Raw genomic sequence first — 22,654 nt, 5'->3', positions numbered from 1 at the left:
TATTACAGACGTTTTATTAAAAATTTTGCGGAAATATGCAGACCACTCAACAAATTATCGAGGAAAGGAGTAGAATTTTCGTGGACCGAGGAGTGTGAAAAAGCATTCAAAAAGCTTAAAACATCTCTGACGAAACCACCAATTTTAAAATATCCCGATTTCAACAAACAGTTTATCTTAACAACAGACGCATCCAATGAGAGTTGTTCAGCAATCCTAAGTCAAGATTATAACGGAATTGACCTACCTATAGCATATGCATCAAGAAGTTTTAGTAAAGGAGAATGTAATAAACCTATAATCGTTAAGGAATTACTAGCGATTCATTGGGGAATTAATTATTTTAAATGTTATCTATATGGAGCACCAACATTCAAAGTAAAAACAGACCATAAACCTTTGACACACCTATTTGCAATGAAAGAACCAACCTCAAAACTCACGAGGATCAGATTAGACCTAGAAGAATATGACTTCGAAATAGAGTATATAACAGGGAAAAGTAACTACGCAGACAGCCTTTCAAGAATAACATTGCATCAACTAAAAAACCTATACATAGACAACGCCCATATACTAGCTATAACAAGAGCTCAAGCAAAAGAAAAGGAGAAAGAAGCAAGACAAACAAAGGCTGAAAGTGAACTCGCACTACAGCCAGAAGCCACCAAACAGACAGTAAGGAAGGTACTAAATAATTTAGAGGCGCATAGACTACCAATTTTGTCCTTTGGAGCAGAACTAATCTCACCAAGACTGAGCATTAGGGCCAAAAACAAAATAAAATGCAGCAAAAGCATAGCCACAGGATTGAATCGTTTCGATTTAAACCAAGCGTTGGTACAGCTTGATAAGCTGGCGGTAGAGAATGCAGTACGTAAAGTAAAAATATACGTAAATGATATTATTTTTAAAATGTGCACAATTGATGAATTTATTAAAGAAGGAAATAAAAAATTGAAGAATATAGAAATATACATATGTGAAGTACCAGAAACAATAAAAGATGACAAAGAAAAACACAGATTAATAGGAGAATACCATAATCACCCGATGTTCGGAGGACACGTAAGGAAAAATAGACTAATAAAGAAGCTAAAAGCAAGATTTAGATGGAAAAATTTGGAAAAAGACGTAAGAAAATACGTTAAACAATGCCATGAATGTCAAGTTAACAAACCGAATAGAACACATGTCAAAGAAGACGTGATATCGGACACTTCTTCGGAACCAGAGGACACAGAATACGTAGACACGATAGGTCAACTCACTAGAAGCAATGAAGGCAAGGAAGACAAAAAAGAGCGGCAAGAAGAAAATAAGCCCAAAACAACATCACAACACTTTAAAATAGGAGACCCAATCCTAGTAAAAAGGGAAGAGAATAGTAAGTTTGATAGTCTTTATGTAGGTCCTTTCACGATAACAGAAGTAAATAACGTTAATTGTAAAATCAGAATAGAAAACAATAAAATCAAGGAAATACATAAGAATAGATTATATGCTTACAATCCGAAAACACAGTGAGTGACAAGTGTTACGAAACAATGTTGTTAAACGAACATTTTATATTATTTATGTATTTGCGTAGGCTTAGGAAGTTTGTATATAAAATAAATTTTTTGTATTGATTACAACACAGTATGGGTTGGTAGCACGACTTGCAAATTTCCCTCCCCGTAGTCGGAAAATTCCTAAAAAGGGAAGGTGTACAAGAATTCATCTGTACTCAGTAGATATATCTTACAAACACCCTGTAATTATCTACGATAATTACTTTCAGTTATTTATGTCATCATAACAATATTACAACCTTCATTCGATTATATAAATATTGTTATCCTAGATCACGATTCACTAATAATTGCAGAGTCAATTATAAACACTTTTCATGGTCGATGCTGAATAGGCATTTCTAAATAGATAAACAGCAAAACTATAACAAGGGAATTCATATTATTATATCAGACATTAGTCATTCTATTTTGGGGATCAGACGTAATATTTCCACATTAAAGATAGTGTCTCTTTCTTCACGAGACGTTCTTAGGGTGCGGTGCTACCAGCTTATGCTCATGTGAGTGTAAATAAAACAACTCAACAAGTAAAAGCGTATCAATTATTCCACCCCTCGGATAAGCGATAACCACCCTCACCGAGAGCAGATAGCCTTAGTGCCCAGGGCTGTCATACTAAATTAATGTGTGTTCACTTTTATTTCAAACAAAATAGAAATTTGAAAAGTTGAGCCCTTCACGTTTTCTACTCTGGTGAACATTTTTCGAATTGGCGCTTACAGTGTTTCTACTTGGGACAGCCGAGCTGTCATTATAATTAAAGTTAACATCTTGCATCATGAGGGAACTAAAATATGCAACTGAGCCAACGAACTGTCAATACTGATGGAATGAGCATGAAGCGAATTTAATGAAGCCAGGATGAGAGAGCGATTGTCAGGGAAAGAGAGAAGATAATCGCCATCTTTCGTAAACAAAAAAATTGATAGTGGTAGTCAGGGTAACTGTATATTATACTCTCGAAGGTGATAGGACATATGAATTATTGCCAGGGCCCTCTATTGATAAGTAGTATAATTTTGGTTTACTGTGCTCTACATTTGACTACTAATTTATTAAAATGCGGCAAAAATTTAAATTTGGACGATTTGAGCTTCACTTTGAGGGAATTTCAGTTTCTAAGTGGGGGATTTATAAAATCACATCTTAGTCGAGGAAATGAAGCATTTTGGCTCGCAATTTTTTCGTCCAGCATGGATTTACTTGAAATTTTCACACAAGGTAGGGAATAGTCCAGGGATCATTTTCTATATCAAGCCGCTGTACGCTAAAACCTTGGGGGTGGTTGCCACCCCATCTCGGGGGCGGGAATTCTTTATTACATTTTAACTACGTAAATCGATGTAAAAATTTATTATAAGAAAAAAATGTTATTTACATTTTCTTCGTAAAACTAATATTTTTCGAGTTATTCGCGCTTGAAAGTAACAGTTTTTCGATGAAAAAATCGACTTTTTTAGATGGTTTTTTGAGAATACCTCGAAAAATATGTATTTAATCAAAAAAACTATAGATATCAAAATTGTATCTTTTAGTAACACAAACTAAATTATTTTTCTGTAATATCGCTAAGACCAATACAAACCGAGATACGGCATGTTAAAAGTTAGCTTTTTTCGTCAAATGCATAATTTGAAATGTTCAAAGTAAAATAACGGAAAAACTTTGCATTTTTCGAGGAAAACTTAAATAATCTTTTTTCAAGTATATAGTTAGGCCTTTAAAAAATAATAATAAAAAGTTTCTAGTCGGAAAATTAAGCGACTTATGATAAAAAAAAAGGTCGGTACCTGCTTTTCTCTATGAAAAAATCAGTGAAAACAACCCCCTAACTACCCTCCTGATTAAAAATTGGTCTTCGCCTTTCTGTAATTCCTTTTATGTTTGTATTATCAATACACCCAAGAAGTTTGACCTATCTAAAAGGTCTAATTTTAGAAAAATTGGAGTTTAAAGAAAAATTAATTTTTTGGAATTTCCCATTTTTTACCTTTTACTTCAAAATATCTCCGATACTAGAGATACGAAAAAAATAATAAATTACCAAATTGCAGCTTCTTTAATTACTAAAATTTCCTTGTGCGTAGATTTTCATTACAGTGAAAAGTTAGCGAGATATAGCTGTTTAAAACCTCTATTTACGAGCAAACACCCACTTATTCGAGCCCTTTAAACCCACCCTAATTAAAAACTGAGGTAACCTACCGAAATTAGTTGACACAGTCTTATAACTCTTCAAAAATCCTACAAAGTTATTTTTGAAAAATCTTTTCACCGCCAAAAATGAAGGAGGTATGTCTATAAAACGAATTTTTTTTTCGAAAAATTCGGATAGTCCGCTTATGGATAATTTTCAATGTATGTATAATACCACAGAACCGGTTCGTATACTGGAAGATGACTAAAAAACTATTTCTATTTTGTATTTGTACATATTTGTAAATTCGTATCTTTGTGTAAGTAAATAAATGTTTTTGTAATTCTTTAATTCTACTTTTTTTCTGTATAGACCTATTAAAATATCTACTTATAAAAACTGTAATGTTATTAAGGGTGGTTTTTAAGGGTTGAAGTATTATGATATTATATCCTAAAGTATAAAACAATCATTATTTAACCAATCAAAACCAAATTTTACCCATATTAAAGTATACAATGTTTTACTATAATTTTTGACAATAAGGGGTTGTTTACACCCCTAAAAATAATCAACGCCCTTAAGCATGATATAGAATATGAAGTACAGGGTGAGATGATCCTAATCCCAATTTTTTATGTAAATCGATGCAAGCCGAAATTCTTTTAGGATAAGTAAATTATTTATATATAGCTCCAACAAGAGTGGTTTTAAGGGTTGAAATATTATGATAGTATATCTTAAAGCATAAAGCATTCATTATGTAACTAATAAGAACCAAATGTTGACAGGATTAAAGGTTAAAATGTTATTTTATAATTTTTTACAACTAGGGGTAGTTTTCACCCTTACAAAACCAAAAGCGTACAACGGCTCAATATAGAAAATGAACTAGAGGGTATAATGAGCCTAATCCCAAATTTTTGTACAAATCGATGCTGGATGAAAAAATTGCGAGGTTTTGCCATTTTTTCAGCTTCATTTCCTCGACTATCTGGCAACCCTGGTGGTATTTGCAGGTTGTAGGAATATAGGTATAGTTTATCTTCTTCTTTAAGTACCGTGCCCAAATTTTTAGGCGTGGGTAGCTTCCATAACAATTTGCCGATATCGTTCTCGATCTTGTGCGGCATGTAACAATTGATCTGCTGATAAGCCAGTCCATTGACGAAGGTTTCGGAGCCATGAATATTTCTTTCGACCAATTCCTCTTTTTCCGTCGATTTTTCCATTGAGTATTAACTGCAGCATCCTGTATCTGCTACCTCTCATTATATGCCCCAGATATTCAAGTTTTCTCTTTTTTATCATCTTCATTAAGTCACCTTCGCCTTGACCTACTCTGTTTAAGACTTCTCTGTTTGAAATGCGTTGAACCCAAGATATTCTGAGCATTCTACGATACGACCACATCTCAAAGGCTTCTAATTTGTTCATCATGTTAACCTTCATGATCCAGGTTTCACATCCATATAGTAATACAGGATACACATAACATTTTAGGAACTTGATTCTTAGTTGTAAGTTCAGTTGAGAGTTGCTCAGAATAGATCTAAGTTTCATAAATGCTCCTCTTGCAATTTCTATGCGAGTTTTAATTTCTTCATCCGGATTTAGTGTCTCATTTATCCAACATCCTAGGTATTTAAAATGGTTAACTTTTGTTATTGATTCATCATTGACAATTAGTTGCATAGGGCCGACGTCTTGTTTACTAACCACAAGTAACTTTGTCTTTGTTGCATTTATGTTAAGTCCGTTATTGGAGCATTCCCTAGTGACTCGATCTATAAGGAATTGAAGATCTTCGATATTTTCAGCCATAATCGCGGTGTCGTCTGCATATCTGATGTTGTTAATAGTTTCTCCCCCGATTCGAACTCCACATTGTCCTTCCAAGGCTTCATTAAAAATTATTTCTGAGTATACGTTAAACAAAGTTGGGGATAACACACAACCCTGTCTGACACCTCTTTGAATGCAAATTTTGTCTGTTTCTTTGCCGTCTACCAGAATAGAAGCTTCTTGATACCAATATAGATGTTGTAAAAGTCTCAGATCTTTATCGTCTATTCCAATCATTTCTAGATATTCAAACAACCTATTATGTTGAACTCTATCAAACGCCTTCTCAAAATCTATAAAGCAGACGTAAATTGGTTTCTGTACTTCCCATGATCGTTGAAGTAATGTTAACATTGAGAACAAAGCTTCCCTTGTTCCCAATCCTTCTCTGAAACCGAATTGTTTGTTTCCCATTGTCTCTTCACATTTCTGCTTGATTCTATTAAGAATTATCTTAAGAAGTAGCTTGAGAGAGTGGCTCATGAGACTAATTAGTCTAAAGTCTTTACATGATGATGTATTAGGCTTTTTTGGGAGTGGAATAAATGTAGACTCTAACCATATCTGTGGCATCATGCCAGTCTCGTATATATGGTTATAAATGTTTGTTAGTTGTGAGACATTGTCGTCATCCAGAAGTTTGAGCCAGTCTGATGGTATTTGGTCAGGGCCTGGAGATTTCCCATTTTTGCTCTGTTTGATGGCTTTCTCTACTTCCGCTTTTAAAATACTAGGACCAGTATTCGCATACTTTGTGGTGTTAAGTGGTGGCCTCGTATCCAGGAAGAGCTCTTTTATATAGTTAGTCCATTCTTCCTTTTTTTCATCCAAGTCGAGAATTATTTTACCTTTGGAGTTTCTCATAAAGTGAGGAGTTCTTTTTCTCTGTGTATAGTTTATAGACATAGATAAATAATAGTATATTATGCAACGAGCATTTAATGATGGTCATTATGAAGCGAGTATGAGGGATACGAAACGAGCCGCCTAGCGGCGAGTTTCGTATAGAGTACGAGCTTCATAATGATAATTAAATGCAAGTTGTATACACGCTTTTTTCTATGATCATTCACAAGAAAAAATATATTCTTTATTAATTTTGTAACGCAAACAAATTAAGTAGTTTGTCAGTTTGTTTACATATTGAGAACTGTCAAAGCGTATGTATTTGACTCGCCATTGGTCACTGCGCGTGTGCCACCTTCATCGCGAATGCCATATCGCAATTCTATTGGTTAACAAGCTGAAAATGCGAGCATTATCATAACGAAAACTTTGTTTATTTACGTATTTAAATTCATAATATGGAAAATTTCTATTATAAAAAGTTGTTTAGTATTAAATGCTATTTTTTAATATGCAATTATATCCTAATTTAAATATTGTGAACTATAAAGATACTCTACTCTCAAACGAAATTCATATTTTTTGACATACCTCGAATAAAATTGATAAAATTTGATATATATGATAATTGCATCTTAGATTTTAGACCATGCAGATCTTTTTATGAAGAATAACTTTTCTTCGTAAAATTAATAATAAAAGAGTTATGAATGAAAATGATATTGGTATCCGTAATTTGAGAAAAATTTTCAAATATTTTTTTATCTTTAGAAGGATGTACAAGTGATAATTACATATTAGAACATAGTTTTTAACTCCAAACAACTTTTTATAATAACACTTTTCAATATTGTGAAAAATAAAGATACGTTAATCTTGATCGAACTTCATATTTTTGACATACCTCGTATAATATAGATTTGATATCTAATAAAAATAAATAAATACAAAATAAACAGTTTTCCTTGAAAATAGTGAACTGTAATTTAACATTCCATTAAGAGGATCGGTACGTTTTTTTGGCTGCAATGCAATTCAAATGGGGATTCATTTTTTTCGAATCCTGAGAAAACTAATAAGTATTTTTAAAAAATTTAAACGCAGAATGAAAGATTACGTTATTAGCGAGGGCCGAAAGTCCATGAGAACTTCTATAATGTTTATTTTAATAAGTTACAGGGGTGAAAAACTAAGAGAAAATTTAGTGTTATTTTTAATTTCAAATATCTCATTCAAAATAAACTTTTTATTTATTCTAAGGGACTTTCGGCCCTCGGTAATAATTTAGTCTTTCATTCTGCGTTTAGATTTTTCAAAAATATTTATTGGTTTTTTCAGGATTCGAAAAAAATGAACACAATGCCGTGGTAATATTTTCCAAATCTATCTTTGTCATACAACACGCTTAGTCGAATAGAATATTGTCAGTCAGACACTGACAATCAGTGATAATTTTAAATAATTTGACATGAATCGGGAATATTTTTAGTTGTTGATTAAATAATATTGATATATACGCTGTGAGCTTGTACGTAGAGGGGATATTTACAAATTCGCGAGCGCCAGTAGTGACAAGTCTGTAAACGTTTACCGGAAATTTGACATAAATGTCAAAGTGATTAATTTAAAATTAAAATTAAAAACATTAATTATAAAAAATATTAGTTGGTCAAAGCTGTGGTATATATTTTTACCTTAAATATACTTACGTTTTAAATACTGAATTTAAGTTTTTTTAATGTTCGGTAATATGTTATTATAAATTAATATATTAATCTTAGCGCCATCTATACGATAATTGTGAAAGTATCGGAAGTAAGAAATTCATATTTTATCAATAGAACGTCAAAATGATTAGCAAAATCTTAAAAAAATCGATTACATTTTAATTACTTTTTTGCGTTGTAAATATTAAGCGATAACAATTAAATAATAAATTTAAAAATTACCGGTGAAAGTTGAATTAGTAATCTGCTAGGAGCGCCACCAGCGAAGCTTAGAGCGTATAGTTTATTGGATAAATAATTGATTTAAGAGGTGAACTTTATAAAAAGTTATTTATTGTGTATTATTTATGGAAGATAGAAGCAGAGAATACATTAAAATTAAGATATATTCTGTGATCCAAGTATTTTGTTGCTAAAGATGTTCAAAATTGTAAGCGTTCCATTGTAACAATATATTATTAAAAAATCACTTTAACACTTTTCCTCTTTTCTCGATTGAGTATTAGTTTTTGTTGTAGGTAGATATAAATTATTACAATTACTGAATACATAGCTAGTGAAAAAATTATCAAATTTATTAACTGAATTAATAATTTGCAATTATACAAAAAATAACAGTTATCCAAGAACATTCAAAAGCCATCTCTTTAAGCTAGTTATGAAATTATCAAGTAGAATAACATTCTAGTAATATGTACATATCCATACCATTGTGAATTTTACTACACGTAATTTGCCATGTAAAGACAGAAAAGGTAGGAATAGCCGTAAAATATTTTGCGAATTATGTACCCATAGCCTTAACATAAACAAATAAAATTTGTTTATTTGACATTTCAATTTTATGTTGACGTTTAGTTGCGTCAAACGAAAACAAAGTAGAGTTGACGTTTCTATGTATGTCGGAAGAAATTACAATTTAAATGAGGCTTGTGACGTCACAATGACGACTTTGAGGTCGGATATCTCGAAGATGGTTAGAGATAGCGCAATGCCGTTTTCAGAAGACAAAACTACATAGAAATCCATCGCTAGGTGGCCTCTAGATATTTAAGGAGCGGCAACGCAATAACACACACATTTTTGCGAATTTATAAACGAAAAGTTTTCGTTGAAAACCTGTATCGTAATGAAAATCTGTATCATAATGAAGTTCATTATGATACAGGTAGTGAAATCATAATTGATATATTATAGTATGAGAATAGAAAAAAATGTTTATTTCTCTGTGGTTTATAATAACATGTACTTAGATTTATTTATACTGTAGCGTGATTACGATTAAAATAATACTCTCGGTTCGTTTATACGAATTTATTTATATAAGTTACAGATGAATTTATATTATACACTAACTCTATTTACAAAATCCGTCCCAATTTATAGCCCAGGGTTATTCTGGAACCATCTACGCTCATCTCTAGTTATTGTCCAGACGTTCGGAGAATTTCTCGTCTTCCGTCCCACTACACTCCATAGAAAAGAACTAACAGTCTACTGTCTTTGAAGGGTATGGCATCTTCGGGTTCATGCAACACACAGTAATTCGTACGCCAGTTTCTCTGAAGATCACTTCAAGCATGCTTCTCACAATCTTCCAATCCAGATTTTCTACTGCATGGCCTATTTTTGGTAAAGCCAAATCTTTGATGTCATAATTACGCACGATTTTCTTCAGATTAGTTAGAGCACTCCATATGTTCTCGTAGCTTGGCGTGTCCGTATAAGACTTCCTGGTCACCATATGCAGCAAAGATCGAGGACCATCTTCCAATCGCAGTACTCTTCCAATTTTAGGCTGCTGATTTCTTAACTCGTCCAGGCGGCCGAACTTTCTATTGAATACGGACGAGATTCCTTTAGTCATCTCGAGGTCTTGGGCAACACAGTGGGCTAGAGAGACGTTTTCTGGAACGCTAAACAGATCTTGATGAACTTTTGTGGTCACTCCGAATCTAGCACTCTTTCTCTCTGCGTAATTTGACATAAATTCCTTAAAACTTGGCTGTGCGGCATCTTTCATTTCCTGTTGGAGGACTCGGGCTTCTTCTGTTTCATTGGAGCCAGCATATGGTGCAAGACGATTTATGTGAATAACTTTTGGTTTACCGTTTGGCAACTTCTTAATTCTGTATATTACGTCGTTTATTTTCTTCTTAACTTCATACGGACCTTCCCATTGTCTTTGCAGTTTAGGACACAAGCCTCGACGACGTTGTGGATTATACAGCCAGATAAGATCACCTACTTCGAAGCTTTCATTCTTGCATCGAGAATCATATTGATCTTTCATTCTGTCACTGGCTATCTGGATGTGTTGTCGGGCAAGTTCATGAATGTTGTTCATTCGTAAGTTGAGGCGGTCGATATATTCTTCGCCTGCAACATGTTCCTCGGAAGGTCTGCAGCCAAACTCTAGGCCGCAGGGCAAACGAACTTCACGACCCAACATCAGGCAGGTTGGTGTTTGACCTGTAGTTTTATTCACGGCCGAGCGGTAGGCACTCAGGAATAAATGAATGTGATGGTCCCAATCTCGCTGATGTTCAGATATAACCTTGGACAAGTGTTTACCCATCGTTCGGTTCATCCTCTCGACCATCCCATCTGATTGAGGATGGGAACACCAAATCGGCTGAAGAATTCTTTAACAAGTACCTCTGCAACGCTAGCAGCTTCTTGATTCGGTAATGCATAGGCCTCGGTCCATTTCGTAAAATAATCCATGGCTACCAGGATGTATTTATTTCCAGCATCGGTTTCTGGAAATCGACCTGCAATGTCGATTGCTACTCTTTCCATAGGACTGCCAACATTGTACTGTCTCATGGGTGCTTTCTTTTTACCAACTGGACCATTACCGGATGCACACAGTTCACATTGCCGGCACCATCTTCTTTACATCACCTTTACAGTTCACCCAATAGAACCGTTCTCGAACCCTTTGCAGAGTCTTCGTAATACCAAAGTGTCCACCTGATGTACCGTCATGCAACTGACGCAATACTTCTGACACTTTACTTTTAGGTACAATCAATTTCAGCTTAGATTCTGTACCATCATCGTTCTCAAAGGTTCTGTACAGAAGATAATCTTTTAGTACCAGGCAATTCCATTGGCTCCACCAGGCCTTAACTTCTGGACTGCATGCGCTAATGTTCTGCCAACCACATGGATCATCTTCTTGGGCGTCTTGTAACTGTTGGGGCTGCCATTGCTCATTAACGACGGTAGTTCGTCTCACAGGGTAAAGCTGTTCCCCGACTTTTAGCCGGTGATTATAACTTTCACCGCATGGCCGTATCGAGGAAGCATCTGTATTTGAACGAACTCTTCCAGCCCTCTTCACGCGTCTCTTCGGCATCGTGTCACGAATCACCCTCCGTACCATTTCCACCAAACGTTCATCTTTTCTCTTATCGCCTTTTTCCACGGTTAGTACTTGATTGTTTCGTGAAGCTTGGCTAGCTGCTTCGTGTTCCAAGGCAATAGCAAGTGCTTCGTCTAAAACTTTCGGTCTTGCTAGTCGTAAAGCTTTCTGTAGTTCACTATCTTTCAGCCCATTGACGAAGGTGTCTACTGCAATTTCTTCTAGAACGCTGTCTGGCACCTCTGGATATGCCAACCGCACCACACGAGCCACATCCGCTTCAAATTCTTGCAGATTCTCACTTGCTTATCTTGGCAACTTACACTTACTTCAATCTGCAATGATTGGCGGTCGCAATAGCTTCGAAGTGTCTAAGTTATATGGACCAAGAGGACTTTCCATCAAATGGTGGTAATTTGAATCTCATATTATGCGACATTTCGTCTCTCGGTAGTTCATCTTTCACTACAGGATCTAAAGCTACTGCATTAACTGACGGTTGTACTTTTGTAACGGTTATCATGCTCTCTAATTCTTTCATCTTTTTTTTCTAGCATTTCTTTATTGTCGTCTACACTTTTCTGCATCTTATCGAATGTCCTAAAAACTTCTTCGAATTTCTCGTTGTTCTGTCTACAAACCTCTTTAATTACTTGAGAAGTCTCGTCAAATTTTTTAGCAACGTTTTCGAATTTCTCGTCGCTTTTTCTACTAACTTCTTCAAGTTTCTCGTTGTTCTTTATAGAAGTTTCATCGATGTTTTGAGAAATATTTTCGAATTTCGATAAGATTGCTTGTTCTGCTGACTGGAAGTGGAACGTCTTTGGGTCTTCTCCATTCTTCTTGAGGACCTCCTCGAGTCGTGCTTTCAGGACTTTCTTGGACCCACTGGCATCTAACTCGTACTCTTCTAATTGTTCAAGGAGCTGTTTTACGGAAAGGTCTTCTAGCAACATCTTTGGTCGGCACACACGTACTTTTCACAATGTCTTTTAAAAGTCTTTCCGAATACCGAACACTTAACGCACTTTAATTCTTCCCGACGAATAAAGTTCAAAAGTCGTTTAAAAGTCTTTCCAACCGAACAATTAACGCATTCCTATTATTCCCGACGAATACAGTTCAAAAGTCTTTTAGAGTCACTTTTATTTTATTTAAAACAACTTATAATTCGACACCTGACTCCACTGTAGCGTGATTACGGTTAAAATAATACGCTCGGTTAGTTTATACGAATTTATTTATATAAGTTACAGACGAATTTATATTATACACTAACTCTATTTACAAAATCCGTCCCAATTTATAGCCCAGCCGTTATTCTGGAACCATCTACGCTCATCTCTAGTTATTGTCCAGACGTTCGGAGAATTTCTCGTCTTCCGTCCCGCTACATCGCGTCTTATCTAGAAAGATCCACGTGGAATGTGTATGTGGAGATGGTATCTGTTATACGAGGGTTGGTCATTAATTATTTTGTTACAATACTATGTACTTAGGTTATTCTGTTTTGTTGATTTGTCACTGTCATTAAATGATACACAATAAAATTATTTATATTTATTAAATACATCATGGCGCAGTTCTAAAACCTACAAAATAGAATATGCCAAAAAGACTTGGGCATCACCCTAGACGCGAGGCTGCGCTGGAAAGTCCATGTCAAAAAGAAAAGAGGGGAGTTTGATATGAGAAATAAGAAATTGTACATATTAGATGACTGGAACAATGCAACATTATCCATTCATAATAAATTATCAATTTACAAACAAGTACCGAGACCAGTATGGGTGTCTGGGTGCCAACTCTGGGGCTGTACCAAAGCTAGTAACCTACATATTATCCAGAGATTTTAAAACTTAAGTACTGACAAACATTGTTGATGCTCCTTGGTATAACCGTAACAGCAACCTCCACCAGGACCTGTGTATGGAAACTGTAATCGAAATAATCAAGAGAACAGCAGTAAGTCACGAGGCAATCTAATTTCTTGACAACACTGAACTAAAGAGAAGACTCATAAGGACAAAACAATTTTAGTTAGTGTAAAGTGTAACAGTTTAGTGTAAAAAGCAGAGCATAGTGCTGTGATGTTATTGCATGTTAGTTGTAGTGCATTAGTTAATAGATAAAATAAGAGTAAGCCATAGGGTAAGCCCTTAGATTGAAGTATTTGTTGTTTATTAAGTTAGGTCAGAAAATAACTGATAATAATTGGTCATTTGTGACCAGATAGCAATTTACAAACATTGTACAGGTGTTATACAAAAAAATAATAATAATAAGTGCAAAATTTGTATTTAACAGTTTGGCCAAAGCAAGTAATTTAAAAACACATTTTAGAGTACACACTGGAGAAAAACATAAGTGCGAAATTTGTTTTAAACAGTTTAGTATAGCAGACCATTTGAAAGATCATCAAAAAACGCATACAGGTGAAAAACCTTACCAGTGTGAAACTTGTTTTAAGTGGTTTACTGCATAGATAACATCTTGAATCAGAATCATGAGGAATTAAAATACATACTATGCAACTGAGCACGTACAAGTTACAACAGTTTGTGTGAAGATGAAAACACATACCGTAAAGATAAGTTCAATATATTGTCCTCCTAGACACTCCATTAAAACAGAACAATATATAAAGAAATAAAAATGTATACCATTTTTATTCATTCAGTTGCGGTGCGAAACCAAAACTGTCTTAATTTTTACTCAGATCAGAGAGTGCAGCCAGCACTCTTATCGACGATTTCACCTCTTGTTAGAGGTTCATCAGAGACTGCATAGGCTGCATTTCTAGAGAAATGCAGCCTATGCAGTCTCTGATGAACCTCTAACAAGAGGTGAAATCGTCGATAAGAGTGCTGGCTGCACTCTCTGATCTGAGTAAAAATTAAGACAGTTTTGGTTTCGCACCGCAACTGAATGAATAAAAATGGTATACATTTTTATTTTTATATTAGTATTACTCCTATAGAGTAACTAGGTCCATTTTCCGTTGGAACTTTACCACGCTGCAGACGGGGGTTGTGAATTGCATAGTGTAGAATTCCTTCCCTTTAGTCTTCACTGCAGCATCCATTTGGCTTGCATATTGTAGAAGCCTTGGAGGTTGTCACCAGGAAATGGGCCAATAAAGTTTTTCAATTAAAAATCTTTTAAAAATATTTAATTTACAAATATTTTTATTAGGTTGAAAAACTTAGTCTTCTAATATATAAAGAGTTTATGAACACTTCAGGAAAAAGATACATCATCGGTGGCGACTTTAATGCAAAGAATACCCTCTAGAGCTAGAGGCTAACTAAAACTAAAGAAAAGAAACTAATGTCAGCTGTTAAAGAACAAAAGGGTGAAGTAATATCTACTGGTATAGTCGGTTCGCTAAACTCAGACACAACTGGCTAGTTATTTTAGTAGGTAATCTTTTTGTGTTTTGCTAATTTTGGCAAAATTACTAACAATGTATTTAGTAATTATTAACTATTTAGTAATTATTTTTTTGCCAAATTGGCAAAATTACTTACTAAAATCACTAGCCAGTTGTGTCTGAGTTTAGCGAATCGACTATTGGCTGTGAGTTTCGACGGTAGCGCTCTCTCGCGGTTTGAAACTTATACTTTTCTGATAAAATTGGTGTATGTGAAATATACAAAACTAGAAAAATAGATAGAAAAGCACAAATTATGAACTGAAATATTGTAACCTGATTACTGAACGAATACACAGAATTAATAGTAAAAGGAATTATGTTTTTTTTTTATTTTATTCATTATAATTTTAATTTTTAATATATAAATTCGTGCGACTGGATGACTGCTTACGCATGATATGAGTTTCGTTGGAAGCGCTCTCTCGCGGTTTGAAACTTGTACTTTTCTGATAAAATTGTTCAAATTCAATGCACAAAACTACAGCTTAACAGCGCTGGCGAAAATTGTCAAATCCCCTCTACTCATCGGCTTACAGCGAATAGACCAACATACTGGCCTATCGTTAGGAACAAAATTCCAGACCTGATAGATATCTTTATTTACAAAAATATCTCAGCTAACTATCTGGATATCAATGACGGCTGGGACATGAACTCTGATCACTCACCGATAATTTTAACTATGAGTGGTGCAGTGATCAAAAAAGGGTTCAATCCAATATTGGGTAATAAAAAAACTGGGAGAGCTTCAAAATAAACCTTGAACACAAAATTAATCTTGCTGTGCCATTGAGAAACACGAGGCAACTTGATGACGAATTGGAAGTTTTTATAAAAACTATCCAACATATAGCTTGGGAAAATACTCCCACAATAACTTCTAGAACAAAAGGGAACAATTATCCAAAAGAAATCAGAGAAATAGTAGAAAAAATATAGTTAAGAAAAAAATGGCAGCAATACAGAGCTCCACGAGACAAATCTAGTATAAAAAAAATAATGCTACACAAAAACTAAAAAGGGAGATACATAATATAAAAAATTCAACAATGGATTCCTTTTTAAGTAATTCAACAGCTGACTAACAGCATAACTATTCGTTACGGAAGGCATCAATTATTCATTCTCCTCCTATTAAGTTGGAAAACGGCAACTGGGTTAGAAGTACTGCACTACTGCACAGAAAGTAGAACGATTTGCAGAGCATTTAGAAGGCACCTTCAAACCCAACGACAATGATGGTGAAGAACTGAGATGGGAAGAACCATTCCAAGTGGAAGAAATAATAACGTTGACATCATTTAGAGAAGTATCAACAGAGATGGAAGAGAATATAAATCCTAAGAAAGCTCCAGGATAGGATCTCATAACAGGAGAACTATTAAAAAATCTACCAAGAAAAGCCATAGTTAAGCTGACACACCTAATAAATGCTGCTTTTAGATTGAGAATAAATGCTGATTTCAGATTGAGATATGTTCCCAAACTCTGGGCAAAAGGAAAACTATCAAAGTTACTCTTAGTCTAGGCGCCAAATAGAGGTCACCGTGTCCTTTTCAATTCTGATGGACAAACTCAACGGTTTCTTATGGATTTTTGGCTGCTGATTACGAATTTTGAGGGTGGATTTCGATTCGAGTGGTCAAAAATTGTTATAAACAATTTAATTGTTTATAAGGCTCTGGCTCATAAACTAAAAGAGATAAAAAAATGTTTCAAATAAAATTTGTTCCTTAATAAAAAAACGAAGAAAAAAACGTTTACTAAACTTAAATCCAACAATTAGAACTTAATATATTGTAAAATTAGTGCACAATGCAAATTGCAAAATAAGTATTTTTCGAAGCTTTATCGATCGTAACTCGGCTTTCTGCGCAAGCAAATGAGCCTTAAAAGGTCTCATTCTAAAGCTTAATTAATATACTTCGAAACAGAGTTTGTTAAATTACTTGATCTTCATTTGTTTCAAAGTTATACCCGTTTGAAGCAGTGGCGGCTCGTCAGAGGAGGCAAGGGAGGCTCAGCCTCCCCATAAATTTTTTACACACTCTACACTGTTTTGTTTATCATGAATCGCGAAAACAATAACCACTCTCACTATTATACAACGTGTAAATTCCATATTATCACTAATTATCCATACGTACGGAGCATTAGCATAAGAACGCATGATCGCGTCACAGTTTTATTAAATATTATTGTAGGCAGGACCCTGGGTTATCCCGAGATGCATGGACGGAGCCGAGAAGCCCAGCAGTCTCCGTTGCTAATGATCCGTGCAGCGCAGCAGGCGTTTAAGGAGACCCGGTCTCCTAACAGTGGCGTCTACGGCGCCATCACACGCTGCCCGGAGATATACCAAGGGAGGCAGAGTAGCTTCTCGGCTCCGTTGCGTGCGTCTCGGGACAACGAATTTTAGGGTCCTGACAAAAAATAATGAAAAATCTAAAAGTGCGAATTTTGTTATGAAATTTGGTATGTGGGGTTATAATAATATTTACAACAACTTGCTCAAATAACTTTTTCCGATATCTCTAACTCAAAGCAAAATATCGGTAATTTATCGTGTTTTTGCATTCGCAGTAGGCCGAGTTTAGAATTAAAAAAATTCAGTTGAGTATCTTAAAAAATTTGAAGCTTCATTATGTATGGACTGCAAAACTTCAAATCTGTATTTATTTTGATATGCATAGGTATCTATTTACAAATAGATGGAATTGTTAACAAATAAACGACACAAACTTTGGTATTACATTTTACAATTAGACTAACTATTTTTAAAATGATATGATATCATGAAATTATGAATCAGGATGATATTATGAAATGTAAATAAAAAATGGTCAAAAAATGGAGCCTTAAATTACATTTTTTGGCGCATTTTTTTGCTAGTGCAAATTTGTCTATTTAGATATTTTACAGTTAGGTATAGCCTCCCCTATTGTAAAAATCACGAGCCGCCACTGGTTTGAAGTTATAATTTTCTTAAAAAAATTGTACATTAATTTGTTTATAAGGGTTTCAAACAAATTTGAGCTATAAACATTTATACTTTAATTAACAATAATGATAGAAGAACTCAAAAGGAACAATTTGCGCTTATGAAAATGTTCGTAAATTAATTTTTGGCCAAGACGTCGATATTTTAATGGCGCGCTATGTGGCGCAAGATTGGCTCACAGCGTAAAGGTTCACCCGCTAACTTCTCGATGCAAATTATAATTTCTATGTATCTGTTTCTATGAAGATCCTAATAAAATTTTATCATATAATTTTTATAATTAAATCATCATACTGTACCTCGTATCACCTTTCATTCTATTTAATTTGTCTTGTATTTTTTGTACTAAATGAGAAAAAAAAAACATTAAAAACTAGTATTTCAGAAATACAACTAAAAGGTAAGTTGATATTATTTATTATTACTATTTTTACAGACATTTTCTTTCATACATCTGCATCGAGATATACAGGGAATCTCAGCTTTTTTACATCTGCATAAGTTCTTACTAAGATCTTGATTTCTGATAAACCTAGAGGTTTTGTCCTTAAAAATGTATTAGTTGAACAACTCTCTGACTTCCATAAACCTCAGGTGCGGGTTTAGTTTTTAGCCGAGGAATGGATTGGTTAGGAGCTATTGCATGTTTTGGTGCAATACAAGAAATGCCACCCATGACGTAAAAAGTGTGGTATCCGTCGATTGTATGTACGTTAACCCTTTCTGTCCCAACGCTGCATATATATGTTTTTGAAAAAGTGGGTCTGTATTCCCAGCCACCGTATATATACGTTCAAGGTGTTATGCTCTCAATTTACCAAAGCCGAAAATATACGTTGCTTATAAAATTTTAGACTCACTGGTGTTCCAATGCCGTAGAAATATGCCCGAAAATGTTAGATTATTGTTCCCAAAGCCTCAAAATGTTGGCACCTAAGACAGGTTATGCGGACCCATTGCCGTATATATTTGTTCTCATATTTTAGATATATGCTATTATGCTATATTGTAGCACTGGTGGCAACGCTTATAGGTTGCTGCTAGAAGGTGAAGCGTTTGTAGCCACAGAAAAGACCAGAAAAAAAGAAGCGAATCGAGATACATGTGTGCAAGACGTGGAGTCGGCCTTTGCGTAGTGTCATGTTTTGAGGAGTACCGCACAAAAGAAAACTTTTAATGTTAATTTATATTACATTATTTTTTTAAGTTAGTTACATTTTTTCAAGTTGGTTTTGCTCTCTGATGAGTACTTTTGAAAAGAAAACGTTTAAGTTGGTTAAAAAAAACCTATTAAAAAACATGTTTTGGTCATTTATTTGTTTATGTGGCAACATGGAAATGAGGATCTAGCATAGAAAGGGTTAAAATCATCGTTTCCGTACACCTGTTGTGTAAAGCACGGCTGGTCAATTTTCTGCGGATCGCCTGCGATTGCTGACACTTCCAGATAAGCAACGCGCTTGCTCAAAGTCTTGTAGCGGCAGTAAGGCCCAGATAGTTGGTCACACCATTCCTTAAAGGGTTGGCCGTTTTCTCTACAAAAAGTACGGCTCAAGAAAATAGGTTGATGTAGTTTCCTCTTTGGGGTTTTGTTCATCCTATACAGAAGCTGTTCGCCTGGAAGTGTCAGCATTCGCAGGCGATCCGCAGAAAATTGACCTGCCGTGCTTTACATAGAGGTGTACCATAACGCTGATTTTAACGTACACACAATCGACGAATGCTCACGTCATATGTGGCATTTCTTGTATTGCACCAGAACATGCAGTAGCTCCTAAGCAATCCATTCCTCGGATAAAAAAGAAACCCGTGCCTGAGGTTTATGGAAGTCAGGGAGCTGTTCAACTAATTCATTTTAAAAAGACAAAACCTCAAGGTTTATCAGAAATCAAGATAACAGATCCGAACGAAATGTTCACACCAACTGAAACTGTGACTCCATCTGTGCCTGATCTTCTGTGGCTCTAAGCGAAAAGCAGAGACATTCCCGACCTCTTAGGATGGAATGGATTCATGAAAGCTGACACAAGAGACATTTATTATTTGTACAGAAAACTAGGAGAAATTTATCAAATGACACCATTCTAATAAAAAATAAAGTTTTGGAATGTAAAAAGTGGGTTTTGCCGAGACCGTTAAAAATTGGCAATTTTCAACTTGTAGGTACTTTAGACTAAACGGTTCTTCTGAAAAAAAAGTAAATAGTGATATTTGTAGATAATTTTAAGTACTTTAATTTCTGTTAACAGACCATTTACTAAAAGGTAATAGATTTCGAGATTTGAGCAAAAAAAGAGGAAAAAAGCTGAAATTTTTCGCTTTTTTCGCGATGTTTTCAATGTTCCGGCAAAAAATTTTGTCCGCAAACCTCATATTCGGATTCAGCAGCCCAAAATCCATATATAATGAAAGAAATCCGGACCTCGATTTTTGACCCTTCGCTTCGTTATCGAATATTCGCTTCGTATCTGTACAGTGTACAGATAGCGAATGATCTATAACGAAGCGAAGGGTCAAAAATCGAGGTCCAGAACTACCCCAAAACTTTCCTAGTCAAAACACAATTTTATTGAATCAGTAAGAATGCATCATGGATATCATGTAAACTATACTGTATAGGGCACTGAATAAATAAAAAATGTTGAGTAAAGTAAGTAGTGTATATTTTATCGTCCTAAAAAGTACCTATACATTAATTAATTGTAAGTATATAATGTGATCCTTACTTCAGTTATATTATTGGTATTTGGAAATGTTCAGTAACTTAAGGAGCTATCCTAGTGTAAAAGTACGAAATTCATATAACATACTTCATATTGGTTCAGTTGGTAATATTAGCTTCGTTCGCGGTAACGATCCTGGACAAGTCCAGGACTAGTTACGAATTCCAGAATCAGTTCAGGATTGATTTACACCGCGAACGAATTTAGAACTAGTCCGTAACACTATCATAACCTAGGTTTTATGTATCCAGCTTATTTTGATGAATTTGTTATTTTAATTCAGATTTGCCTGAACATTTTACTAGATCAGTTCAACCAGAAATATATTTATAGTATGAATAGGCATATTTTAATGAAATATTTCATTGTTATAAGTTTTAGTGGCTTTAATAAGCTACGAGACCATAATATTAAAACATTATCCAAATATTTTTTCTAAGAAAAAAATTTGTTCTATTATACTGGTTACTGGTACCTATTTAGTCCAGAAAGCCACTGCGCATCCGCTAGGAAAAATATTCTAATTCGGATTTTTTGCACAATCTTACTCAAAAAGGACTCCTTTTAACAAATTTGCATGTTGCCAGGACCAAAAGGTGGTCAAAAATTTTTTAAACGTTTTTTTTTTGTTTTTTTCCTAAAATTATTTTTTTCGCATGGAAAAAAGTTTTTTTAGGTTTTTTGGATCATTCCAAACCGAAAAGGTCTTTAGTGACTTTTCTCTAAAAATGATAGTTTTTGATATATAAGCGATTAAAAATTGAAAAATTGCGAAATCGGCCATTTTTAACCCTCGAAAACTATGTGAAAAACTGAAAATTTTAATGTTGCCAAGGTAGGTAGATATTCTTTAATCATCGATTGATGAAATCCCGAAGAGTTTTTTGCAATACAATATTCAAAACTCCTTTGTTTTTTAATTGCTAATCAAGCGTGCGCGACACTATTTTCCACCGACAGTATGGTGCAAATGAAAGGAATAAATTAGTTATTTCGTAAACCGGTGACTTTAAGGAAAAATCCCGAAACAAGTCGATTTTTATTTTTAAGTTATGATATTGTGGCATATATGGTATACTAGTGACGTCATCCATCTGGACGTGATGACGTAATCGATGATTTTTTTAAACGAAAATAGGGGTCGTGTGCTAGCTCATTTGAAAGGTTCTTCAATTCTCTATTCAGTAATATAAACATTTACATAATTATTTATACAGGGTGTCCAAAAATTTTTTATTAAATTAAATTATTTGACAAAAAAAGAAGTAGAAGGACACCCTGTATAAATAATTATGTGAATGTTTACATTACTGAATAGAGAATTGAAGAACCTTTCAAATGAGCTACCACACGACCCCTATTCTCATTTAAAAAAATCATCGATTACGTCATCACGCCCCGACGGATGACGTCACTAGTATACCATATATGCCACAATATCATAACCTAAAAATAAAAATCGACCTGTTTCGGGATTTTTCCTTAAAGTTGCCGGTTTACGAAATAACGAATTTATTCCTTTCATTTGCACCATACTGACGGTGGAAAATAGTGTCGCGCACGCTTGATTAGCAATTAAAAAACAAAGGTGTTTTGAATATTGCATTGCAAAAAACTCTTCGGGATTTCATCAATCGATGTTTAAAGAATATCTACTTACCTTGGCAACATTAAAATTTTCAGTTTTTGACATAGTTTTCCAGGGTTAAGAATGTCCGATTTCGCAATTTTTCAATTTTTAATCGCTTATATGTCAAAAACTATCATTTTTAGAGAAAAGTCACTAAAGACCTTTTCTGTTTGGAATGATCCAAAAAACCTAAAAAAACTTTTTTCCATGCAAAAAAAATAAGTTTAGGAAAAAAACAAAAAAAAAAACGTTTAAAAAATTTTTGACCACCTTTTGGCCCTGGCAACATGCAAATTTGTTAAAAGGAGTCCTTTTTGAGTAAGATTGTGCAAAAAATCTGAATTAGAATATTTTTCCTAGCG

The 22,654-nt window shown here is 34.4% G+C and overlaps 1 protein-coding gene across 2 annotated transcripts in view; it reads left to right on the top strand.

The window, feature by feature from the left end:
* LOC126882230 (zinc finger protein 664-like) overlaps positions 1-22,654 on the top strand; it is a 111,220-nt gene that overhangs the window by 50,225 nt on the left and 38,341 nt on the right. The gene's annotated exons all lie outside the window — the stretch shown is intronic.

The sequence above is a fragment of the Diabrotica virgifera genome, chromosome 3 (assembly GCF_917563875.1).
Source record: "Diabrotica virgifera virgifera chromosome 3, PGI_DIABVI_V3a".
NCBI classification, from domain to species: Eukaryota; Metazoa; Arthropoda; class Insecta; order Coleoptera; family Chrysomelidae; genus Diabrotica; species Diabrotica virgifera.
Note: the sequence above shows the minus strand (reverse complement) of the source record. Positions and strands in the feature narration are given on the sequence as shown.